Raw genomic sequence first — 15,882 nt, 5'->3', positions numbered from 1 at the left:
TATGCAATGTGTGTGAAATAGAGTCCTGGATATAACATATATATAGAGGGGGTGATCCACGAGAAGAGAGTGGAGGTATCATCGGCTTGATGTGTCCATAGAATCGAAGAGAGGGATGATGATGATGTGTGTGTGTGTGCACGCGATTGATAAAGAGTGCCATCGAATTTGTGTGTGCCCACGTCAAAGATATAGAGTGGTTGGCCTACTGGAACGTGAGATGGGACATGTGCAGTTTGTCTCTGTGGCATGGATACCTACCTGCAGCGCTCGACTATCGGTGTGTGGTGGGGGAAGAGATAGGCCCAATTAACTATAGAGGTACAATGGCTGGTATATGTGTCGAGGAGGAGAGAGGCCTACCTCATGTATTAAGGAGATCGATCTGCCTCATGTATTAAGGGAGATCGATCGACATCCATGCATATGTGCAGGAGATGAATAAGGTTGGGAGAGAGACAGAGCTAGAGTGTTGGAGGGGGTGGTAGTGGAGTTGCTTCTAACAAATGGTGGGATAGGCTTGCTAGACAAACGGAGGGCACGCCCGCAATATCAATAAGAGAGGAGATGGCTGCTTGTTGTCTGTGCACGTGCATGTGAGAGACAGGTCAGGAGGCATGCACGAATGATGAGGGGGGACGATGTGGCTATGGTAAGCAGACGTAACTATATAGGAAGATCAATCGCCATTTGTAAGAGAAAGGAGAGACATAACTTGTGAGGTACGTCGATCGATGGGGGGGTAGTTAAAGTCGATCTAGGTATATGTTGGGAGATCGATCGGTATACATGCATGTGTGTGTTAGAAGCAAATGAGGCACGAGGAGAAGGATAGAGAGAGAGGGATGCATGTAGGAGGTGGTATGAGAGGCATACTATATCGAGGGGGAGGAGTGTGCAAGTACAAGAACGATGAAAAGAGTGGTGGGAGTGAGGCATGGACGGTGACAAGAGAAGAGGGGAAGCTTGTGTTTGTGCTAGGCACACCTGGCTAGAGAGGCATATCGATCGATGTGTGCTGCAAAGAAGGAGATGGGGGCCTACACACACAGTGGGTGAACGAACTAAAGTGAAAAGACAAATTTGCGCGATGGAGCTAGAGAATGCTGAGGGAGGGTGAGAGGGATGCGGGCATGTGCATGCACAAGAGAAAGTTAGCGCTAGCTACAAAGATAAGAGGGTTGTGTGGGTGTAAAAGACGAATAGAGATCATATATACTTCATTATAAAAAGCGAATTCGGATATTTGAAGAATTTATCATAGTGTTTCAAACCGACGGATGTGTGAATATATATAACGGTGATACACATGGTGTGGTTATGAACATGGTATGCTACATTTAATATATTTTATCTCTACTCTTATAAAAAAACGGAGTTGTTGATGATGGTGTGCCTGCAATCCTGCATTATAGGCCGTCTGATTTATCTCTGGCGGATAGCAAGGAAACTATGATGGTTGAAGTTGGCAACAATCATGATTGTAGATTCTTATTGAAATAGAGAAACGAATTCAAATTTAGTTCGAATTGCAGCGGTAGTATAGACATTTGGAATGCACTAAAATGTTGGTATGAGTAGGTTACATGCATTATACAGCAAGCGAAAAAATTTAATCGGACATAACATGGATTCATACTCCCTCCTTCCATCTATATAGGGCGTAATGAGATTTTTAAGACCGTCTTTGACTATTGACAAGATTAATAGTACATGACATGCACAACGTGAAAATTATATCATTGAAAGAACCTTTCACAGATGAATTTAAGGGTGTGCTTTGTGTAAGTTGCATGTCATATATCATTGCTCTAATATTTGGTCAAAGTTAGCATCGAAAAACGCATTAGGCCCTATATAGATGGAAGGAGGGAGTAGCTTTGAATAGCATTTGTATAGTAAAACGGGGCAAGACTCTCTCTTTGTGTGGTGTGAATAGTTTTATTTTTTTTGTTTTCTTTTTGGTTGAGGGAAGTGCGAATTGATTTGGTACGTACAAGTACAATATTACTACACGTTAGGCTTGTCCCTAAAATTCAACCCGCGTCTTGTTATATCCCGAAAATCCAGATATCGTGCTCCCAAAACTGGCGCCTTCACAACCCGAGCCTTGTTATCCCGAAATTACAACGCGCGCGAAAACTCCCTCCAGCTGCCAAATCCCGACACGCAAAATCCCCCTTCTAACCCTGAGCCGAAAGGGCCGCTAGTTCAAATCGGTGGGGGGTACTTTTGTAACACACCCTACATTTTGGACAAGCGTGTTCATGAGTCATGCTTCACCCCCTCCCATCGCCCCCTTTTCGCCATTCGAAATCCTAGGCCGCCATAACCTCTTCACTCCAGCCACGAAACCCCACCCTCCTCCTCCGTCCGCCACGTCACCGCTGCCCAGCCGGAGCCTCTTCCTCGACGACGTCGTCCACCGCAACAGCTCGACGTCCCTCGTCCACATCCCCGGATGAGGATCCGTCGTCCATCTCGCCGTCCCGCTGGTTCAGCCGCCCCATCCTCCACCTCCAAGGAGTTGCTACGACGATCGCCTCGTCTATCGCGGCTGCTCCATCCCCACAGCGCCGCCTTAACCTGCTCCACCAGAACCGCAGCATCCTCACCGACTCCTCGGACGAAGCCGAGGCCTACTCGGCGCCACCAAAGAGGTTGTACACTCATCGCATCGCACCTTCTCCTTAACTCGACCTCCCAGCACCGACGGTGCTCCATCCTGCACCCCCATGGAGCGGCTACCTGGAAGCCGGCGCTGCGGGCGACATCTCCACGACGGCTCTCCCCCAGTGCGAGGCCCCTTCGGCGGTGGCGTCCATACCAGCCGGATCTGCTGCTGCTGCTCTGGCTCTTGCTCGATCACTCGCTCGCCCAGCTGCTGCTGCTGCTGCTGCTCTCTCCCTCGCTTGTGCTGCCGCTCTGCTCCAATTAAGCCACACTTCAGTCGACTGAATCGACTTTTGGGTCAGTTGATTTTCAGGGGTTGGGGGGGCTCGCCGGAGTTAAGGAAGAACCACCCGCAATGGGGACGGGGGCTCGCCGGAGAGGTACCCCACTATCTATCTTAGGGTTCAGGGTGGGGGAGGGGGGCTAGAGGGCTAGCCGGGCAGCGGTGACGAGTTTTTTTGGGGCGGCGAGGCGGCACTGGGGCCAGCGGTTCGGCCGGTGGTGGCTGGCGGCTCAGGGGGGTGCAGGTTGAAGATGAACTGCAGGCCCTCCCTAAACTACATGTCAAGTGCCTCTCTTCTACCATTGCGTTCAGTTTCGACAGTAGCATTCAGATTCCATAGTAAATTTTAGTTTCGACAGTTAAGTTCAGAGTCAACAGTTTTTACCTCATCTGTTGTAGTCAGGTGGTTTTTGGTGATGTTAATTTTACATCCATTTTACATCATCTATTGGAGATGCTATTAGAATCCCACTTGAGATTGACGATGTCTGTCTTGTGCTGCTTCAACCTTGACGTCTTACGGCTCACCGGAGCTGCTCCAACGACAGAACAATCCATCACAACAGAGCAGTGCCCTGGACAACGTCTACAGATTCCTCAGATCTTCCTCCACACCTCTGACAACCACCTCTGCCTCAACTACTTCAGCGACCAACCCAATGATGCTAAGGTCGACACGGCTATGGCAAAGAGGTTGTACACTTGTTGCATCACTTATTACTATACATTCACGTCGATCCATTAGGGCTATTTTGGTTCAACGGAAAAACATCGATCCACTGGTTGTTACCATCACTCTAAATTTCTGCATGCTTTCCTTACATAATCTCACCATATTTTTTCGTATGCATGTCAGATATTGTACATAGTCATGCTGAACATGTAGAGAAAAAGAGAAGAGTTTTGCGCGGCAATGCAATGTCATGCAGACATCGCTCCATGGTGGGTTCAATGGCAAACCCTCCCCACCCCTCTCCAGATTGTAATCCAGAGGAAGATATCTGTTCTGAGGCGGATTCGGACGCCGCTGACCACTCCTATTTACCCCCAAGGTGTTTGCTCTACCTTGGCATGATGATATTAGTCATATCATGCATATGTTGCCTTGCAGTGCCTACTTTTGACATCATATATGTCATCTGCTTAGTTTAGACATGTTCTGTAATGCCACCTGTTTAGTTTCTATATCATATATGGGAATTATGCAGTCTCATGTCTTTTAGCCAGCCATAATATATGTGAAATGTGCAATGCCATCCTGTTTAACTAGGCATCATATATTTGAATGATATCTTGCCCATCCTTTTCTTCATTACATTCCATTTGTCGACAATGTTTGTACATTAAACTATTCTTCCTGTGAATCGGCCATTTGGGTGGGAGATGGAAAAATCTGGAGTGAAAACAAAGCCTTCAGAGCAGACAGTGCTACCTGTCGAAGCAGATCCCTTGTTGGGTCCCGATAGCTCCTCAGAGATGGATTCAGAGACAGATGACCAGTCCTATTCCCCCAATGAGGTGTATGCTCTAACTTGGCACGGTTATACTGCTCATATCATGCATACGGTGTCTTGCATTGCATAGTTTAGACATCATATACACAATATTCAACACGATGTTCTTAGTTCAGACATCATATCGAATGCCCTCTGTTTAGCATATAAATCACATATGTGAATTAAATGATGCGATCCTGATGTTGAAATATGCCCTAGAGGCAATAATAAATAAGTTATTATTATATTTCCTTATTCATGATAATCGTTTATTTTCCATGCTAGAATTGTATTGATAGGAAACTCAGATACATGTGTGGATACATAGACAACACCATGTCCCTAGTAAGCCTCTAGTTGACTAGCTCGTTGATCAATAGATGGTTACGATTTCCTGACCATGGACATTGGATGTCATTGATAACGGGATCACATCATTAGGAGAATGATGTGATGGACAAGACCCAATCCTAAGCCTAGCACAAAGATCGTGTAGTTCGTATGCTAAAGCTTTTCTAATGTCAAGTATCATTTCCTTGGACCATGAGATTGTGCAACTCCCGGATACCGTAGGAATGCTTTGGGTGTACCAAACGTCACAACGTAACTGGGTGACTATAAAGGTGCACTACAGGTATCTCCAAAAGTGTCTGTTGGGTTGGCACGAATCGAGACTGGGATTTGTCACTCCGTGTGACGGAGAGGTATCTCTGGGCCCACTCGGTAGGACATCATCATAATGTGCACAATGTGATCAAGGAGTTGATCACGGGATGATGTGTTACGGAACGAGTAAAGAGACTTGCCGGTAACGAGATTGGACAAGGTATCGGTATACCGACGATCGAATCTCGGGCAAGTACAATACCGCTAGACAAAGGGAATTGTATACGGGATTGATTAAGTCCTTGACATCGTGGTTCATCCGATGAGATCATCGTGGAACATGTGGGAGCCAACATGGGTATCCAGATCCCACTGTTGGTTATTGACCGGAGAACGTCTCGGTCATGTCTGCATGTCTCCCGAACCCGTAGGGTCTACACACTTAAGGTTCGATGACGCTAGGGTTGTAAAGAAAGTTTGTACGTGGTTACCGAATGTTGTTTGGAGTCCCGGATGAGATCCCGGACATCACGAGGAGTTCCGGAATGGTCTGGAGGTAAAGATTTATATATGGGAAGTCCTGTTTTGGTCACCGGAAGAGTTTCGGGGTTTATCGGTAATGTACCGGGACCACCGGGAGGGTCCCGGGGGTCCACCAAGTGGGGCCACCAACCCCGGAGGCTTGCATGGGCCAAGAGTGGTGAGGGACCAGCCCCTGAGTGGGCTGGTGCGCCTCCCACAAGGCCCAAGGGGCAGCTAGGAGGAAAAAAGGAGGAAACCCTAGGCTTACATGGGCCTAAGGCCCACCCTAGGGGGCGCCTCCCTCTCTCCCCTCTTGGCCGCCCCTTGTTTCCCATCTAGGGCTACCTCCCCCCCTAGGGGTGGGAACCCTAGAGGGGGCGCACCCTCCTCCCTCTCCCCTATATATAGTGAGGCCTAGGGCTTCCCATAACACGCGATTCGATCTCTCGTTGGTGCAGCCCTACATCTCTTCTTCCTCCTCTTCTGTGGTGCTTGGCGAAGCCCTGCAGGATAGCCACGCTCCTCCACCACCACCACGCCGTTGTGCTGCTGCTGGATGGAGTCTTCCTCAACCTCTCCCTCTCTCCTTGCTGGATCAAGGCATGGGAGACGTCACCGGGCTGTACGTGTGTTGAACGCGGAGGTGCCGTCCGTTCGGCACTTGGTCATCGGTGATTTGGATCACGACGAGTACGACTCCATCAACCCCGTTCTCTTGAACGCTTCCGCTTAGCGATCTACAAGGGTATGTAGATGCACTCTCCTTCCCTCGTTGCTGGTCTCTCCATAGATAGATCTTGGTGACACGTAGGAAAATTTTGAATTTCTGCTACGTAACCCAACAGTGGCATCATGAGCTAGGTCTATTGCGTAGATTCTATGCACGAGTAGAACACAAAGTAGTTGTGGGTGTTGATTTTGTTCAATATGCTTGCCGTTACTAGTCCAATCTTGTTTCGACGGTATTGTGGGATGAAGCGGCCCGGACCAACCTTACACGTACTCTTACGTGAGATCGGTTCCACCGACTGACATGCACTAGTTGCATAAGGTGGCTAGCGGGTGTCTGTCTCTCCCACTTTAGTCGGATCGGATTCGATGAAAAGGGTCCTTATGAAGGGTAAATAGCAATTGGCATATCACGTTGTGGTTTTTTGCGTAGGTAAGAAATGTTCTTGCTAGAAACCCATAGCAGCCACGTAAAACATGCAAACAACAATTAGAGGACGTCTAACTTGTTTTTGCAGGGTATGCTATGTGATGTGATATGGCCAAAGGATGTGATGAATGATATATGTGATGTATGAGATTGATCATGTTCTTGTAATAGGAATCACGACTTGCATGTCGATGAGTATGACAACCGGCAGGAGCCATAGGAGTTGTCTTAATTTATTTATGACCTGCATATCAACATAAACGTCATGTAATTACTTCACTTTATTGCTAACCGTTAGCTGTAGTAGTAGAAGCAATAGATGACGTGACAACTTCAAGAAGACACGATGATGGAGATCATGATGATGGAGATCATGGTGTCATGCCGGTGACGATGATGATCATGGAGCCCCGAAGATGGAGATCAAAAGGAGCAATATGATATTGGCCATATCATGTCACTATTTGATTGCATGTGATGTTTATCATGTTTATACATCTTATTTGCTTAGAACGACGGTAGTAAATAAGATGATCCCTTACAACAATTTCAAGAAGTGTTCTCCCCTAACTGTGCACCGTTGCTAAAGTTCGTCGTTTCGAAGCACCACGTGATGATCGGGTGTGATAGATCCTTACGTTCACATACAACGGGTGTAAGACAGTTTTACACATGAAAAACACTTAGGGTTAACTTGACGAGCCTAGCATGTACAGACATGGCCTCGGAACACAAGAGACCAAAAGGTCGAGCATGAGTCATATGGTAGATACGATCAACATGAAGATGTTCACCGATGATGACTAGTCCGTCTCACGTGATGATCGGACACGGCCTAGTTGACTCGGATCATGTAATCACTTAGATGACTAGAGGGATGTCTATCTGAATGGGAGTTCATAAGATGAACTTAATTATCATGAACATAGTCAAAAGATCTTCGCAAATTATGTCGTAGCTCGCGCTTTAGTTCTACTGTTTAGTTATGTTCCTAGAGAAAATTTAGTTGAAAGTTAATAGTAGCAATTATGCGGACTAGGTCCGTAAATTGAGGATTGTCCTCATTGCTTCATAGAAGGCTTATGTCCTTAATGCACCGCTCAGTGTGCTGAACCTCGAACGTGGTCTGTGGATGTTGCGAACATCTGACATACACGTTTTGATGACTACATGATAGTTCGGTAATGTTAAATGGTTTAGAATTGAGGCACCGAAGACATTTTTTGAAATGTCGCGAAACATATGAGATGTTTCGAGGGCTGAAATTGGGATTTCAGGCTCGTGCCCACGTCAAGAGGTATAAGACCTCCGACGATTTTCTTAGCCTGCAAACTAAGGGAGAAAAGCTCAATTGCTGAGCTTGTGCTCAGATTGTCTGAGTACAACATTCGCTTGAATCAAGTGGGAGTTGATCTTCCAGATGAAATAGTGATGGTTCTCCGAAGTCATTACCACCAAGCTGCTAGAGCTTTGTGATGAACTATGATATATCAGGGACATATATGATGATCCTTGAGATATTCGCGATGTTTGACACCGCGAAAGTAGAAATCAAGAAGGAGCATCAATTGTTGATGGTTGGTGAAATCACTAGTTTCAAGAAGGGCAAGGGAACAAAGAGATACTTCATGAAACGGCAATTCAGCTGCTGCTCTAGTGAAGAAACCCAAGGTTGAACCCAAACCCGAGACTAAGTGCTTCTGTAATAAGGGGAACAACCACTTGAGCAGAATTACCCTAGATACTTGGTAGATGAGAAGGCTGGCAAGGTCGATAGAAGTATATTGGATATACATTATGTTGATGTGTACTTTACTAGTACTCCTAGTAGCACCAGGGTATTAGATACCGGTTCGGTTGCTAAGTGTTAGTAACTCGAAATAAAAGCTATGGAATAAATGGAGACTAGCTAAAGGTGAGCTGACGATATGTGTTGGAAGTGTTTCCAATGTTGATATGATCAAGCATCGCACGCTCCCTCTACCATCGAGATTGGTGTTTGCGTTGAGCATAGACATGATTGGATTATGTCTATCGCGATACGGTTATTCATTTAAGGAGAATAATGGTTACTCTGTTTATTTGAATAATACCTTCAATGGTCTTACACCTAAAATGAATGGTTTATTGAATCTCGATCGTAGGATACACTTGTTCATGCCAAAAGATATAAGATAGTAATGATGGTACCACCTACTTGTGGCACTGCCACGTAAGTCATATCGGTATAAAACGCATGAAGAAGCTCCATGTTGATGGATCCTTGGGCTCACTCGTTTTTGAAAAGTTTGAGACATGCGAACCATGTCTATTGGTGTATATGCATGAAGAAACTCCATGCAAATGGACCGTTTGGACTCACTTGATTTTAATCACTTGAGACATGCAAATCATACCACATGGGCAAGATGACTGAAAGCCTCGGTTTCAGTAAAATGGAACTAGAAAGCAACTTGTTGGAAGTAATACATTTTGATGTGTGCAGTCCAATGAGTGCTGAGGCGTGTAGTGGATATTGTTATGTTCTTACTTCACAGATGTTTTGAGTAGATGTTGAGTATATTTACTTGATGAATCACAAGTCTGAATTATTGAAAGGTTCAAGTAATTTCAGGGTGAAGTTGAAAGATCGTCGTGACAAGAGGATAAAAGATCTATGATATGATCATAGAGATGAATATCTGAATTACGAGTTTGGCACAGAATTAAGACATTGTGGAAATTGTTTCACAACTAATACAACCTGGAACACCATAGTGTGATGGTGTGTCCGAACACCATAACTGCACCCTATTGGATATGATGCATACCATGATGTCTCTTATCGAATTACCATGATAGTTTATGGGTTAGGCATTAGAGACAACCACATCCACTTTAAATAGGGCACCACGTAATTCCGATGAGATGACACCGTATGAACTATGGTTTAGAGAAACCTAAGCCGTCATTTCTTAAAAGTTTGGGGCTGCGACGCTTATGTGGAAAAGTTTCAGGCTGATAAGCTCGAACCCAAAGCGGATAAATGCATCTTCATAGGACACCCAAAGCAGTTGGGTATACCTCATGTCTCAGATCCAAAAGCAATAAGGGATTGTTTCTAGAATTGGGTCCTTCCTCGAGGAAAAGTTTCTCTCGAAAGAATTGAGTGGGAGGATGGTGGAGACTTGATGAGGTTATTGAACCGTCTCTTCAACTAGTGTGTGGCAGGGCACAGGAATTGTTCCTGTGGCACCTACACCAATTGAAGTGGAAGCTTATGATAGTGATCATGAAACTTCAAATCAAGTCACTACCAAACCTCGTGGGATGACAAGGATGCATACTACTTCAGAGTGGTACGTAATCCTGTCTTGGAAGTCATGTTGCTAGACAACAATGAACCTACGAGCTATGGAGAAGCGATGGTGGGCCCGGATTCCGATAAATGGCTCGAGGCCATAAAATCCGAGATAGGATCCATGTATGAAAACAAAGTGTAGACTTTGGAAGAACTACTTGATGGTCGTAAGGCTGTTAGGTACATATGGATTTTAAAAGGAAGACGGACAATGATGGTAAGTATCACCATTAAGAAAGCTCGACTTGTCGTTAAGATGTTTTCCGACAAGTTCAAGGAGTTGACTACGGTGAGACTTTCTCACTCGTAGCGATGCTAAGAGTCTGTTGGAATTATATTAGCGATTACTGCGTTATTTATGAAATCTTGCAGATAGGATGTCAAAACATTGTTTCCTCGACGATTTTCTTGAGGAAAGGTTGTATGTGATACAACCAGAAGGTTTTGTCAATCCTGAAAGATGCTAATAAGTATGCAAATCTCCAGCAATCCTTCTGAGGACTAGAGTAAGCATCTCGGAGTTGGAATGTATGCTTTGATGATCAAAGATTTTGGTGTATACAAAGTTTATGAGAAACTTGTATTTCCAAAGAAGTGAGTGGGAGCACTATAGAATTTCTGATGAATATATGTTGTCGACATATCATAGATCAGAAATGACGTAGAATTTCTGGAAAGCATATAGGGTTATTTGGAAAATGTTTTTCAATGGAAAGCCTGGATTAAGCTACTTGAACATTGAGCATCAAGATCTATAAGGATAGATCAAAATGCTTAATAGTACTTTCAAATGAGCACATACCTTGACATGATCTTGAAGGTGTTCAAGATGGATCAGTCAAAAAAGGAGTTCTTGCCTGAGTTATAAGGTATGAAGTTAAGACTTAAAGGCTCGATCATGGCAGAATAGAGAGAAAGGACGAAGGTCGTCCCCTATGCTTAAGACGTAGGCTCTACAGTATGCTATGCTGTGTACCGCACCTGAAATGTGCCTTGCCATGAGTCAGTCAAGGGGTACAAGAGTGATCCAAGAATGGATCACAGGACAGCGGTCAAAGTTATCCTTAGTAACTAGTGGACTAAGGAATTTTCTCGATTATGGAGGTGATAAAGAGTTCGACGTAAAGAGTTACGTCGATGCAAGCTTAACATCTATCCGGATAGCTCAGAGTAGAGATACCGGATACGTATAATGGAGCAACAATTTAGAATAGCTCCAAGTAGAACAGTTATTTGGAAAAGCTCCAAATAGAACGTGGTAGCTGCATCTAGGAGATGACATAAAGATTTGTAAAGCACACACGGATCTGAAAGGTTCAGACCCGTTGACTGAAACCTCTCTCACAAGCAACATGATCAAACCCATAACTCATTGAGTGTTAATCACATAGTGATGTGAACTAGATTATTGACTCTAGTAAACTCTTTGGATGTTGGTTACATGGCGATGTGACCTGTGAGTGTTAATCACATGGCAATGTGAACTAGATTATTGACTCTAGTGCAAGTGGGAGACTGTTGGAAATATGCCCTAGAGGCAATAATAATTAAGTTATTATTATATTTCCTTGTTCATGATAATCGTTTATTATCCATGCTAGAATTGTATTGATAGGAAACTCAGATACATGTGTGGATACATAGACAACACCATGTCCCTAGTAAGCCTCTAGTTGACTAGCTCGTTGATCAATAGATGGTTATGGTTTCCTGACCATGGACATTGGATGTCATTGATAACGGGATCACATCATTAGGAGAATGATGTGATGGACAAGACCCAATCCTAAGCCTAGCACAAAGATCGTGTAGTTCGTATGCTAAAGCTTTTCTAATGTCAAGTATCGTTTCCTTAGACCATGAGATTGTGCAACTCCCGGATACCGTAGGAATGCTTTGGGTGTACCAAACGTCACAACGTAACTGGGTGACTATAAAGGTGCACTATAGGTATCTCCAAAAGTGTCTGTTGGGTTGGCACGAATCGAGACTGGGATTTGTCACTCCGTGTGACGGAGAGGTATCTCTGGGCCCACTCGGTAGGACATCATCATAATGTGCACAATGTGATCAAGGAGTTGATCACGGGATGATGTGTTACGGAACGAGTAAAGAGACTTGCCGGTAACGAGATTGAACAAGGTATCGGTATACCGACGATCGAATCTCGGGCAAGTACAATACCGCTAGACAAAGGGAATTGTATACGGGATTGATTAAGTTCTTGACATCGTGGTTCATCCGATGAGATCATCGTGGAACATGTGGGATCCAACATGGGTATCCAGATCCCGCTGTTGGTTATTGACCGGAGAACGTCTCGGTCATGTCTGCATGTCTCCCGAACCCGTAGGGTCTACACACTTAAGGTTCGATGACGCTAGGGTTGTAAAGGAAGTTTGTATGTGGTTACCAAATGTTGTTCGGAGTCCCGGATGAGATCTCGGACGTCACGAGGAGTTCCGGAATGGTCCGGAGGTAAAGATTTATATATGGGAAGTCCTGTTTTGGTCACCGGAAGAGTTTCGGGGTTTATCGGTAATGTATCGGGACCACCAGGAGGGTCCCGGGGGTCCACCAAGTGGGGCCACCAACCCCGGAGGCTTGCATGGGCCAAGAGTGGTGAGGGACCAGCCCCTGAGTGGGCCGGTGCGCCTCCCACAAGGCCCAAGGGGCATCTAGGAGGAAAAAAGGAGGAAACCCTAGGCTTAGATGGGCCTAAGGCCCACCCTAGGGGGTGCCTCCCTCTCTCCCCTCTTGGCCGCCCCTTGTTTCCCATCTAGGGCTACTGCCCCCCTAGGGGTGGGAACCCTAGAGGGGGTGCACCCTCCTCCCTCTCCCCTATATATAGTGAGGCCTAGGGCTGCCCATAACACGCGATTCGATCTCTCGTTGGTGCAGCCCTACATCTCTTCTTCCTCCTCTTCTGTGGTGCTTGGCGAAGCCCTGCAGGATAGCCACGCTCCTCCACCACCACCACGCCGTTGTGCTGCTGCTGGATGGAGTCTTCCTCAACCTCTCCCTCTCTCCTTGCTGGATCAAGGCATGGGAGACGTCGCCGGGCTGTACGTGTGTTGAACGCGGAGGTGCCGTCCGTTCGGCACTTGGTCATCGGTGATTTGGATCACGACGAGTACGACTCCATCAACCCCGTTCTCTTGAACGCTTCCGCTTAGCGATCTACAAGGGTATGTAGATGCACTCTCCTTCCCTCATTGCTGGTCTCTCCATAGATAGATCTTGGTGACACGTAGGAAAATTTTGAATTTCTGCTACGTAACCCAACACCTGATTACTTAGATAACATGTAGGTGAATTATGTCATTCGATCATGTTTAGTTATTCATCATATCTTTGAATTATGTTATGCTATGCTATCCAGTTTAGATAGACATCATATATGTGAAATTATGTCATGCTATCTGTTTTAGTTAAACAATATACATGTCAACTATTTCATGCCCTCTTTTTTCCACACTATCTATTGCATCTGTCTCTCATACAATGTCTGTACATTCAACTATTTTTCCTGTTTATCAGCATTTGAATTGGAGCGGGTGATGCCAGTATCTAGCGGACTAAAAATACGGTCTTCAAATAAAACAATGCTACCTCTTGGTGGAGATAGCACCCCGGTTGTACATGCACAAGAACCAGCCCTACCACACATAACCCAAACTCTCGCAGATTGTACCCCTACTACGATGGACAGAGAACCAGCTTCACCCAATCTAACCCCAACCCCAGCCGATAGTAACCCAGTTCCTGTTGACACAGCACCATCTCCACCACAGAGCTCCCAAACAAGAGCAGTTAGTAAGGCAGCTCGAGTGCCCAAAGGGCCAGTACTATCACGATGAACCCCAACTCCACCAGTTAGTACGCCTATTCCTGTGGAGGAAGCACAATCAGCTAGTCGTAGTTTAGCATCTATCGCATTTGATGTTGTTAAATCGTATGTGCGTATCTTCCCATCTTGGAAATATTATACTGAAGATGAAGGAAAATGCCAGTTGCAGGTGTTTGTCCAGGAGTTATGTGTAAGTAATGTTATTCATGGCAATTACTTTGCTTCGTCCCATACATCCTACCTCCATGATGGTTATAATACAGTAAATTTTCCCATTTTTCTCTATAGAGAAGGACCGATTTGGAAACTCGGGATGAGGTAACCTGTGCTAATACCTCTACTATCTTCAAAAATGCTTGGTGGCAGTATCGGAATTACCTGAAGAAAACGTACTTCACTGACAAAGAAACTCATCAAATTCCCTTATGTTCTCCCGAGACACATTTACTAGACGATGACTGGGAACGCCTTGTTCTATACTGGTCCCGAACCAAGAATGTGGTAAGGTCTATGAGCTCATTTTCTATTTTGAAGTATTATATTCTTGTGTCTTACTGTACTCTGTTCATGTAGAATAAGTGCCTAAACCTGAAGAACAACTGTTCTAATTTAAGATTCCATTGCTACCATAGGACATAGATATATGTTTGTTTGATGCTTTTATTATGTACTAGTACTTGGCAATAGAAGACTTGGTAGTTTAATCCTGTCCACCTTACTAATGAACTGGTTCACCGAAATGAGTTTCATATACTAGTACATGCTAAACTTGTTATGTGTCTGCTTGTTTCTTCTTTTAGAATGCTGACAGAATATTGGGGAAGAGTGCCTTATTAAGCAACGGTAAAGGAAGTAATGCAGATAAGGTTCAGGATAGTGACACATCCTGTCTTGGTTTAGTGTTGGAGTTACTGGCCACTACCGCTTGCACGAGCTATTCAAACTCACTGTCTGAATCAGTTTGGTTTCTTGAGTCTCAACTACAAGCTGAAAGACATCGATCAGTTGTGCTGCGATAAGAAGCGGAAGGAGTGCGGAAGTCCCTGGAGCATTCAGATGCATACTTTCTGGTGCAACAGCAAGCGTTGGAGGATTTTAGCACCAAACATGTCAAAGCTAATCAGCTTGCTAAGCTTATTGCCAGCATGGTGGATACCCAGGATAACGTTTCTTGAGCTCTTCTGAAGTTGTTTCAGTTATGCTCTTGTTTTGATGCCGCATTTATTTGCACTGGTGGCCAATTTTGACGGCCAATGAATATGATATGCTGCTTTGTTCCCTATATTTGCACCCGTGGCGAACTTTGATGCCTAGTGGATGTAATATGTGTAATAGCCGTGATAGCCTAGCGTTAGTTGCTTGCTTATTTATTTCGTTGTTGTCTTGTTTATTTGTTTGCTTGTAGTCATTGCAGTTCTTTTTCCGTGGTTAACTAGTGGCTACAATAAACTATTTTTTAAAACTAGGCCACAATAACCATGGGCTAATATTTACTGTAGTGACACTGGGCCTCCTACGGGCCGTAGAAACAGTGGGCCTTCTACGGGCCGTAGAAACAGTAGGCCTTCTACGGGCCATAGAAACAATGGGCCTTCTACGGGCCGTATCATCAATGGGCCTTATACAGGTCGTATGATCGTTTGGCCAAACATGGGCCAATAACAGGCCGCATTATGGCCGTAAACGGGCTAGAATTGGAATCATCCGTTCATGGGCCGACCGTAATGGGCCATCGTTAATAGGCCGTATTTGATGACGCTATGAAAACGGCCCAACGTATTAACGGACCACAAACGGGCCGATTGTAACCACGGGTTGAATTTGACCCACAAGCAGAAAATGACAGTAACGGGTCGTAAGTAAACGAATGCTGGAAATGAGCCCAAGAATAAATGGGCTCTGAGAAGGCCGAAAGATAACATGGGCTGGAAACGGCCCAACAGAATAACGGCC

Source organism: Triticum dicoccoides, chromosome 2A (assembly GCF_002162155.2).
Source record: "Triticum dicoccoides isolate Atlit2015 ecotype Zavitan chromosome 2A, WEW_v2.0, whole genome shotgun sequence".
NCBI lineage: Eukaryota > Viridiplantae > Streptophyta > Magnoliopsida > Poales > Poaceae > Triticum > Triticum dicoccoides.
Note: the sequence above shows the minus strand (reverse complement) of the source record.